General features: G+C 35.8%; 1 protein-coding gene across 5 annotated transcripts in view; it reads left to right on the plus strand.

Annotated features, from left to right (window-relative positions):
* Positions 1-7,656, plus strand: part of Pdcd4 (Programmed cell death 4) — a 110,211-nt gene extending 102,555 nt beyond the window's left edge. For 4 of the 5 annotated variants that reach the window (XR_010953177.1, XR_010953173.1, XR_010953175.1 and 1 more), the window contains one exon: positions 1,482-7,656. The gene's annotated coding sequence lies outside the window, so the exon portion shown is untranslated. The remainder of the gene's footprint in view (positions 1-1,481) is intronic. The other variant, XR_010953176.1, reaches the window with a different exon arrangement.
* Positions 7,657-10,191: the final 2,535 nt, after the last annotated feature.

A 10,191-nucleotide genomic window follows, 5' to 3' on the forward strand; every position in this document is an offset into this window, starting at 1 on the left:
TCAGCAAGAGCGTTGATTGGGTCATAGCACTTATGCTGCGTTTGTTGTGCATTTCTAGGTCATTATACACATGCTGATTTGGTTTTGATCAGGTTACTAAAGTTTTAATGCATTGGGTAAGTGAGGCCATTATATATTGTTAAACCATTTAAGGACGTTTAGCGCATCGGGTTACCATTAAATGGGGTTACACTGAAATGTCAGTCCTTGCACAGTACGCTATAGACTGTCTTACACCCCAAAATCTTGGGTGTGAAGTTTTATCAGGATCTACATTTTGATGAGCATGCAGCCGCAATTGTACCGAAAATCCACAGCCGTAATAAAATCCTCAAATCTCTTGCTGGCAGTACTTGGGGAAAAGAAACGCTCATTACCACTTACAAAGCAATTGGCCAGCCGATTGCATGCTACGCATCCCCGATATGGTCGCCAAGTCTAAAGACTACTCACTGGAAGAAGCTACAGGCCTGCCAAAATACTGCCCTCAGAACCGCCACGGGTTGGCTTCTTATGTCCTCAGAATACCATTTACATAATGAGGCGAGAATACTCCCCATTAGGGAGAGAAATGAAATGCTAACAAAACAGTTCCTGTTGAATACCCAGAAACCTGGGCATGCCAACAGACATCTGATTGATGTGAGATAACACCGCCTAGGGGCTTAAGGAGTCATTTCCGTAATCATTATGAGGAAATACGGCACCTGATAACACAGCCGTATGAAGCCAAAAAAAAAAAAAAAAAAAAAAGGACCTCAGTGAACTCCACAAACAGGCGTCGGACCTCTATGCCAGGAATTGCCCTGTAAATCCTGTCCTCAAAGAACAATACCCTAAACTTGCAGAAGAGGAACGTGACTCCCTAGGGAAACGCGAGTCACTCTAGCTCAACTTCCATCAGGATACTGTAACAGGTTAAACTCTTATATATCCAGAATCAACCCCGACATACAAAACATATGTCCTGCCAGTAACGTGTCCCCACATGACACCAACCACCTCTTTAACTGTATTGTGGTACCAACCCCTCTCATTATAGTCCACCCCGGTTGAAACAGCAAATTTCCTTGAACTCCCGTTAGAGGATATTGAGGCGAAGCACTGTTACAACAACAACAACATTTAGCGCATAACCTTTGTGTCCCTGATTCACTTATACTCAAAACACTGAGGCAAAATGGTCATAGCAAAAAAATTTCCTGAGTATGCAAATTGCTGGGTCTCCACCTCAGTTGGAATTATGACGCACTCTAAAATGCTGCTGCTTCGATTTATGATAAAACATTCAGTCGTATCCTAAAATGGGGCATTTTCGAAACGCCGAAATACTGGCTTATGTTTGTATTCATTTCAGAGTTTGACATCACAAAAAAATATTGAAGTGTCAAAGTTCAGATTTCTTGCCAAAAAGGGTTATTATGTACTTATTGTTTAATATATGCATATATATATTTATAATGTTTATAACTTCTTTGTAGAAGGAACAAAAGGAGCAAGACGCACTACAACAGCAATCTCAGAAAAACAGTTATCAGTGGCGAATTTCAAAAAGCAGAAAGTTACAATAGAATTCCAACAAAAATGCACTATTCTACCACATGCCGAAAAACAGCTGTAAACAATAATCACATAAACTACAAAAAACAACTTTAAAACCTTTGAAAACCGTTGAACAGACTTCTACAATAAAGAAGCACCAAAAGCTCACCATCGCCGGCGTTAATAATGCAATCCGACCAACAACAAATGCTATAGCCCGGCAGTAAAAGCGACATATTTATCTACAATCACTTAACCACACATAACAACTGACCATTGTTACAATAACAAAATAATAAGAATAATCTAAAATAATATTCTATATTCAATACAGAGATAAATGACCTACTTACATACATAGATTTGTAGCAACGCAACCATAAATCAGCACACAAAAACAAGTAAAGAAATGCGCGAAATCATCAATCATTTCTTTTTTGTAATTATTTTAAACATGTTTGTACTATTGTAAACAAAAAACTTTATTCTGAATGTAATTTTTAAGTTTTCACAAAAATAATCTGAGTTTGAATTTTTGGCAAATTTATTGTATTTGTTTGTGCTTAAGTTTTGAGTAAATTTTTAATTGTATTTTGTTTTTTAGAAAAAAAAAAAGCAAAATTTGTTGAACAAAAAAAAAAAAAAAAAACCGGTAATTGAAAAACTGTAAAACGTAATTATTTTGAGTAGTAAATTAAAAGAAAAAATTTGAATTTTTGTAACTTATGAAATAAAAAATGCACGTAAATGAGATGTGTATTAAAAAAGAAACCAACGACTCTTCAATTTTAACGCTTTGTGAGAATAACTTTTTTAATAATTAACTGGGTGCGTATTAACTCCAACACAGGCTGAAAGGCCTACATAGATCGATATAGTAAAACTGTAAAATTGTTTTGTATTAATTGGTAAATTTTTTAACGTAGCTGCTGTATTTATCTGTAAGACATTTAACCTTTAGCGCTATTATGCATGCATCTATTTGGTCCCTTTTTTAGATTTAAAGTGTTCAAAAAATTACACTAACAGCTCTTCGAAAGAAACCTTCAACAAAGATCGTAAAAAGCCGACATGAAGTATAAAAAATGTTGCATACTTTCAGGCGGTAAATTTTCTTCTTTTTTTTTTTTTTGTTTTTGTCCGTGGTCGTTCACATTTTTTGTAGAGATATATTCAACGCAAGCATCACTAGTGAAATTTGCCTGCAAAATTTTTTACTATAACATGTTAACCCCCAGCTACTTCCAAAAAATGCCACTATATGTAAATCTTCTAAAAAAAAAAAGGGGCTCTTGACAGAGACATAATACATTTTCGTTTCATTTATTTATTACGGCAAAAAAGCCTAATTCATAAATTAAATTAGAATACAATTTCCTATCTTATTGCTAAGGTTTTTCAATATTCGTAAAGCTTTGCTTTAAAAGCTACGATTTCATTACAACTTTTTATTCTATAGGCAGTTCATTGAAACTTTTTAGACCTTTGTAAAAAATATTTTGTTGATCTATTTCAGTTCTGAATAAAGGCAGTTTGAAATTATGTTTATTCCTTGTATTAATGTTATGTGTTTTCTTAACTAATACTACGTTTTTAATTAGATATCCCGGTACATTTTCACTTTTAATATTAAATATAAACTTCATAGCGTGAAAAAAAATCTTTTGCTTGACACTTAACCAGTTCAAACTTCTCAGCATATCAACCGTACGAGTATCTCTAGGTTTTTTAAGAATAAATCTCATACATCTGTTTTGCATCTTTTGAAGTTTATCTATTTCTTTGTCTGACACAATGAATAGAATAGATGGCCAGTATACAAAGTGCGGTTCTATAATGGACTTATATATAATTATTTTGTTCTTTTTTTGAATATATTTGGATGTTCTCTGCATAACCGCAATTTTTTTTCGAAACTTTCTCGACTGTGTAGTTTATATGTTCTTCAAACTTGAGTTTGTTATCAATTATAATTCCCAAATATTTTATGCTATCAACTTTTTGTATGCTTTCATCATTTATTTTTAAACCAATTATATCCTCATTAACTTTCCTCCTTGTTATTATCATAAATTTCGTTTTATTTATATTAAGTTTCAGTCTATTTCCGCACAACCATTTATACAGGTTATTCAGTTCATGTTGTATTTTAGAAAGTGCAGAATTAATATTTTTCTCACTAATCATTATTAATGCATCATCAGCGAATAGTTTAATTTCACAACCTTCAAGAGCGTTACTATATCATTAATATAAATTAAGAACAGTATCGGTGCCAAAACTGAGCCTTGTGGTAACCCTATGGGTACTTCCAATTCATCAGACATCACGGTATTTATAACCGTTTTCTGTCTCCTCTGCTTCAAATAGCTGCGAAACCAGTCAAGTTCAATTCCAGTTATACCTATACGTCGCATTTTTTTAATTAAGATCTCCCTATCCACTGTTTCAAATGCTCGTTTGAGGTCAAGGAAGACTGAAACAACCACTTTTTTATTATTTAACTCTTCTTTCCAGTCATGTATCACCAAATTAAGAGCTGTCTCACATGAATGTTTCTTTCTAAAGTCTGACTGTTGGTGGGCTAGTATATTATTATCTTCAAGGTATTTTATTAACTGGTTCTTAACATAAGCTTCAAGTATTTTACAATCACTAGACATTGCATGTTCTCCAAAATGATTACTCGAAAAATTATGCTAACTACGTATTTCGAGACATCCCTTATTCCAAACCCACTCAGCAGAAATATCACAAATTTTAAATTTGTATAACAAAAAAAAAAAAAATTAAAAAAAAAAAAAATATGGTCCCCATGGACCGACCAGTTCAACCATAACAAAAAATGGACCAAAGAATGCAAAACAATAATAATAATTGCTGAGCAAGAATTATCGCTCTCCTAAAAATGGTGTATTAGTGTTATTTTGTGCTAATATTGAAATTATTTCGACTAAGCTCTAAAAAATTTTATTTAAATGCATTGGTCATTCTGGTATGCGCGCTCAGTAGGTACATGTATGTGTCTTAGTAGATGCCGTACAAGACTTTTTACAGGTAGATGGCTTAAGATATATCTCCTGGTTCTATCCCAGTCAGGGAATCCATGCACGGTGATATCAAAACGACGACAAAACTTGCGCTATTTCGTTGTACCGACACATTTTGTACCAGATTTTCCTAGGATGATAGCATGCCATCAGCCAAATGCTTGTTATTTCGATTTCTTAAGAAAAAATAATACAAATTTGCACATCGAATTGTGTATGATTTCTCTTTGCTATCATCAAAGGCGAATTCAGTATAGATTCGACGTCTTATCACCTGGTATTGACTGAAATGGCCTTGATTATTTCATAAACAAAAATATTTAAAACCAAAAAAATCAGCAATAAGTAAATGGAGTCATGTACTAATTTTAACACAATTACTTGGGTGTACACAAAAACTTAAAGGTGTTAGAAAAAAAGCAAAATTTTGTGACGATAATATGTGTTATGATCATGACAACAAAAAAAAAATAAATATGTATGAATATAATTGCATCACGTTGCAGTTCTTTTCAGTTTTAGAATTTTTAGTTTCCTTTTTTATGTATCGACTGTCGTGTAAGTAATCACCCTATCTATGTTGTAGTTTCAGAATTTGTTTCATAAACTCGTGTGAGTTGATGTGAGGTCCTCTCGGACTGGCCAGTTCAATCTTCAGCTCAAAATTTATTGAATTCACAGCGAGATAACGCGATTTTCAATAGTTTGCGACGGCAGATATAGTGATTTTTCACACAGCAGTCGATCTTAGTTCGAGTAAAATTATGTATAATTTTAATAAATTATGGCATACATATTAGGGTGGAGTGATACCCTATGGATTTTTTTTTCTAATGGCCTAGCAATGAACAGTTGTCTTTATAAAAGTTAACCAAAACCACCAAATATGATTTTCGTAGGATGGGGTTTTGACGTCCCCCCAGCCCCAAGTAGTTGAGCAAAATAATCGCGATTTTACAAAGCTCATTATTTACATATTTATTTTATTTCTTTTTTTTAATATACATAACTTTAGTAAAATTATTATATTATAACTAAAAACGACAAATTTTAAATGGTGTTTTACAGTTTTTTGTTGATAATAGTATGTTTGTAATCAAGTGTATAAGTAGGAGTTTTACAGGCACATAGTAGGCCATGAAAGTCAGTAGGCTTTGAAATCAGTGAGCACAATAACAACAAGCGAAAGTAAATCAATGGAAAAAATGTACACCTCTAAACATACGATGAGTGAAATAAAAATCATTGTTTACTATATAGATTGGCAGCTTAAATAGAGGTTATGTTGCGAATAGAGAGGAAGGCAGTGGACTAGGCAGTCGAATGTCATATAATGAAGGAATGGTGTTCGGAGTTTTTTCAAAGTTAAAAAATAAATGATAAAGCTTTAATATAAATAAAACTATTGTTTTAATAACAACAAAAACGCCTTATATATTCTATAGACATAAATTCGTAAGGATTATCTCACTTTAAAATTTGAGTTAAATAATCTAAAGTTTTTGTTTGAAGCTGACTCGAGAACTGTGCGTGTGAATGTGCGAATTTTCACCGATCAGCTGTTAGTTGCGCTACTTGGTAAAATTTACAATGATAAAAATTTTAATTTTTTCCGGCATATTTCCGGTCTAGAAAGGCAACCATTGTTGACTATATAGTTTGGCAGCTTAATTCGAGGTTATGTTGCGAATAGAGTGGAAGGCACTCGCAGGCCGTAAAAATAGGCACTCGAATGGGGTGAAATGAAGAACATTAGGAAGACCAGAGTTGCATTGGATCAATCATTGCATCAATATTAAAGATAAATTTAGAAAAAATTATTAAATACTTGAGTATAAGCAAACATTTTCTTTCAATTACTGCAATTAAGGTCCCCTAGATGCTATATATTCCAAAATTATAACATTTTATGTCTGTTTAAAAATTCAACTTCAATTTCCCTAAGATTTCCGTAATATGGCCATTAGTAATGTCTGTGTGTGTGTGCAAATTTTGAGCGATCAGCTGTTAGTTGCGCTACTTGGTAAAGTTTACAATGAAGGCAACTTTCTGGAGGTCAGCCAAAAGCGATTTCGAAAAAAAATAAATTCACTCCATCCTAATTCATATGCATTTGGCCAGGGCAATTGCCTGCATTTAATTTTATATGATTTGTTTAGCCTAAAAAAGAATACAACTACAGTTAAAAGTGTTTTTAATGTTAAAGTAAGAAATCAAACGAGAACAGTGTAGCGGGAGGCGTAACATTTTCTTTGAAATTTTTTTTTAGTAATTTAAAAAAAACTATTATTTTACTATTATCGCTAATCAAACTTTTCTAATAAAAGGTTATTGCTATAAAAAACACTTTTACATGAATACATTAAAATACATACACACATAGAGGAACTGCTGGAGTTACGGTAAGGTTTTGATTTTTTGGCGCCGGAAATAATTCCCTGTTGTTTCAGCAGTGGCAACATACCCTACTTCGACAATCACTTTCTCATGGCCCAGTATCATGCCTCAATGTTGGGTAAGTAGAGAAAAAGTCTACCCGAACAACTTCAGTGAGTTGCCGGGCGCCCTTGCTGTAAGGACAAGAGTGTGATACTTCTCAAGGTATTTAGTTTGCTACGTACGGCAGGACGTCACCATAAGATGCCAATATTGAAAGGGCATAGAATGTGTATAGGCACGGGTTGCACCTGCTACAACAGGTATAAGAATTCTCATACCTAGTGGCTGACCTGCAGAACTACGAAGTTATATCAGCTTTTATTAGTAAAATAAAAAGTAGGTACGTGAATCTAACAAATATAAGTTTCAGGATATATGTATTTTGTTATTTAAATTGAACGAATGTGTGTTACCTGGCACAGAAACTTTTTTACCAACAAACTTAAAAAATAATAGTCAATAATGCTTTTTATAATAGAATTTTAGGCACCTATATCACATAACACTCCTTTACCACAATAACCAATGTTCCTCTATATAGCTATACATACATAATAAAATGCATACTAAGAAAAAAATAAAAAATAAAGTTCGTACTATTAACTATTGCAAATATCGAAGATAATAGTGTGGTTTTATTTCAATAAAAACTAGGAAGACCACTTGCAGTCCGGCAAGTTATCCTGACTTTTTTTTAATATTGGTCAAAATTGTAAGAGTTAAAGCGCTAATTTGAAGTAAACTCGGAATTAAGGCAGGCCTAGAAGGGTCCCAACATCCCCAATAACTTAGAAGAGTGTATTTATCGCTACAACAACAACGACTATACGTGGCCAAAAAGATGTGCATATCTACAATAACTTGCTTGCCTAACTCACGGGCCAATCAAGAACTGATCAAGCAGACTGAAGTTTTTGCCGAGTCTTATTTCTGGAAACAATACGAGCCCCAAGTTCCACTCTCAGCTAATTTACAGCTATGCGTAGAAAATTTGTCTCACTCCTTGTAGACTGGATAAGCTCTCCTCGCATTTTATAAAAAAAAAACTTGATGGTTAATGTGAAGATTATAAATGACTATGTCGATGATGGTAGGTTTATACCCAGAGGAGGAATTGAATGAATATCCCTCTCGTTTCAACTTAAACTATCTACTACTACTATCCGTGTAGCTCCGGACCAATGGCACTTGTTCATAGCCTTCGTGAGATATCCTAGTAAATGTTAAATACAACCGGTATAAGTAAAAATCGACCGACGCCTTATTAAAAATAAGCCAACATTAAGCTCGGAATGCATATATAGTATTATTCCAATATACCTAGTCATGAATCTACCAGCGAGTGTTCGAGAGAAAAGTTCGTCGAAAGATTTATGGACCTCGACGCGTTGGCGATGGCGAGTACCGAGAACATTTAACGATGAGCTATACGCAGACATCAATATAGTCCAGCGAATTAAAACGCAGTGGCTGCGCTGGCTAGGTCATGTTATGCGAATGAAAGATGACGCTCTGGCCAAGAAAGTGTTTCTATCAGAAACCGCCTATGGAAGCAGAGGTAAAGGGCGGCCCCCACTCCGTTGGAAGGACCAGGTGGAAAACGATTTAAACTCCCTTGGTTTGACCAATTGGCGCCGGCTGGCAGAGAGAAGGAGCAACTGGCGCGCCTTGGAGGACGACCATAACCGTTTAACCGGTTAAGCGCCAATTAAGTAAGAATCTACCAAGTAAGTAAGTAAGTAAACAAGTAACATTTTAACCGGATTGACCATCCAGTTGTTGACAAAACCGTAGTAATACCGCCTGTAGTTAGAAGTCTTTTATCCCCAAATCTCTTGCTGGCAGTACTTGGGGAAAAGATAAAGAAACGCTCATTACTACGTACAAAGCAATTGGCCAGCCGATTGCATGCTACGCGTCCCCAATATGGTCGGCAAGCCTTAAAACTACTCACTGGAAGAAGCTACAGGCCTGCCAAAATACTGCTCTCAGAATCGCAACGGGCTGTCTTCTTATGTCCCCAGAGCACCATCTACATAATGAGGCGCGAATACTCCCCATCAGGGAGAGAAATGAGATGCTAAACAAACAGTTCCTGTTTAATACCCAGAAACCTGGGCATCCCAACAGGTATCTGATTGATGAGCCGACACCGCCTAGAGGCTTAAGGAGTCATCTCCGTAAGCATTATGAGGAAATACGGCACCTAAGATCTCAGCCGTATGAAGCCAAAAACACAAGCAGGTCCTCAGTGAACTACACAAACAGGCGTCGAATCTTTATGCCGGGAATTGCCCGGTGAATCCAGTACTCAAAACTTGCGGAAGAGGAACACACACTCCCCAGGGAAACACGAGTCATTCTATCTCAACTTCGATCTGGATACTGTAATACGTTTAATTCTTACCTATCCAGAATCAACCCCGACATACGATATATATGCCCTGCTTGCAATGTGTCCTCACATGACACCAAACATCTCTTCAATTGTAATGTGGAACCAACGCCTCTAACACCCCTCTCATTATGGTCCACCCCTGTTGAAACAGCAAGTTTCCTTGGACTCCCGTTAGAGGATATTGATTACAATTTGACCGGCATGACCTAGAAGGATTATCAACATTGATAACACTCCGCAATAACCTTTGGGGAGTGTTGTTGCTGTTGTTGTAGCAGTGCTTCGCCCCACCTAACAGCCGCGACCGATCACAAATTGTCATCAATATCCTCTAACGGGAGTCCAAGGAAACTTGCTGTTTCAACAGTGGTGGACCATAATGAAAGGGGTGTTAGAGGCGTTGGTTCCACATTACAATTAAAGAGATGGTTGGTGTCATCTGGGGACACATTGCAAGCGGGGCAGACATTTGGTATGTCGGGGTTGATTCTGGATAGGTAAGAGTTTAACCTGTTACAGTATCCAGAACGAAGTTGAGCAAGAGTGACACGCGTTTCCCTGGGGAGTATGTGTTCCCCTTCCACAAGTTTTGGGTACTTTTCTTTGAGTACTGGATTCACCGAGCAATTCCTGACATAAAGGTCGGACGCCTGTTTGTAGAGTTCACCAAGGACCTGCTTGTGTTTTTTTGCTTCATACGGCTGGGTTCTCAGGTGTCGTATTTCCTCAAAAGGGAGTGTCTTTACCGTTAATACAAAAACA

The sequence above is a fragment of the Eurosta solidaginis genome, chromosome 4 (assembly GCF_040869045.1).
Source record: "Eurosta solidaginis isolate ZX-2024a chromosome 4, ASM4086904v1, whole genome shotgun sequence".
NCBI lineage: Eukaryota > Metazoa > Arthropoda > Insecta > Diptera > Tephritidae > Eurosta > Eurosta solidaginis.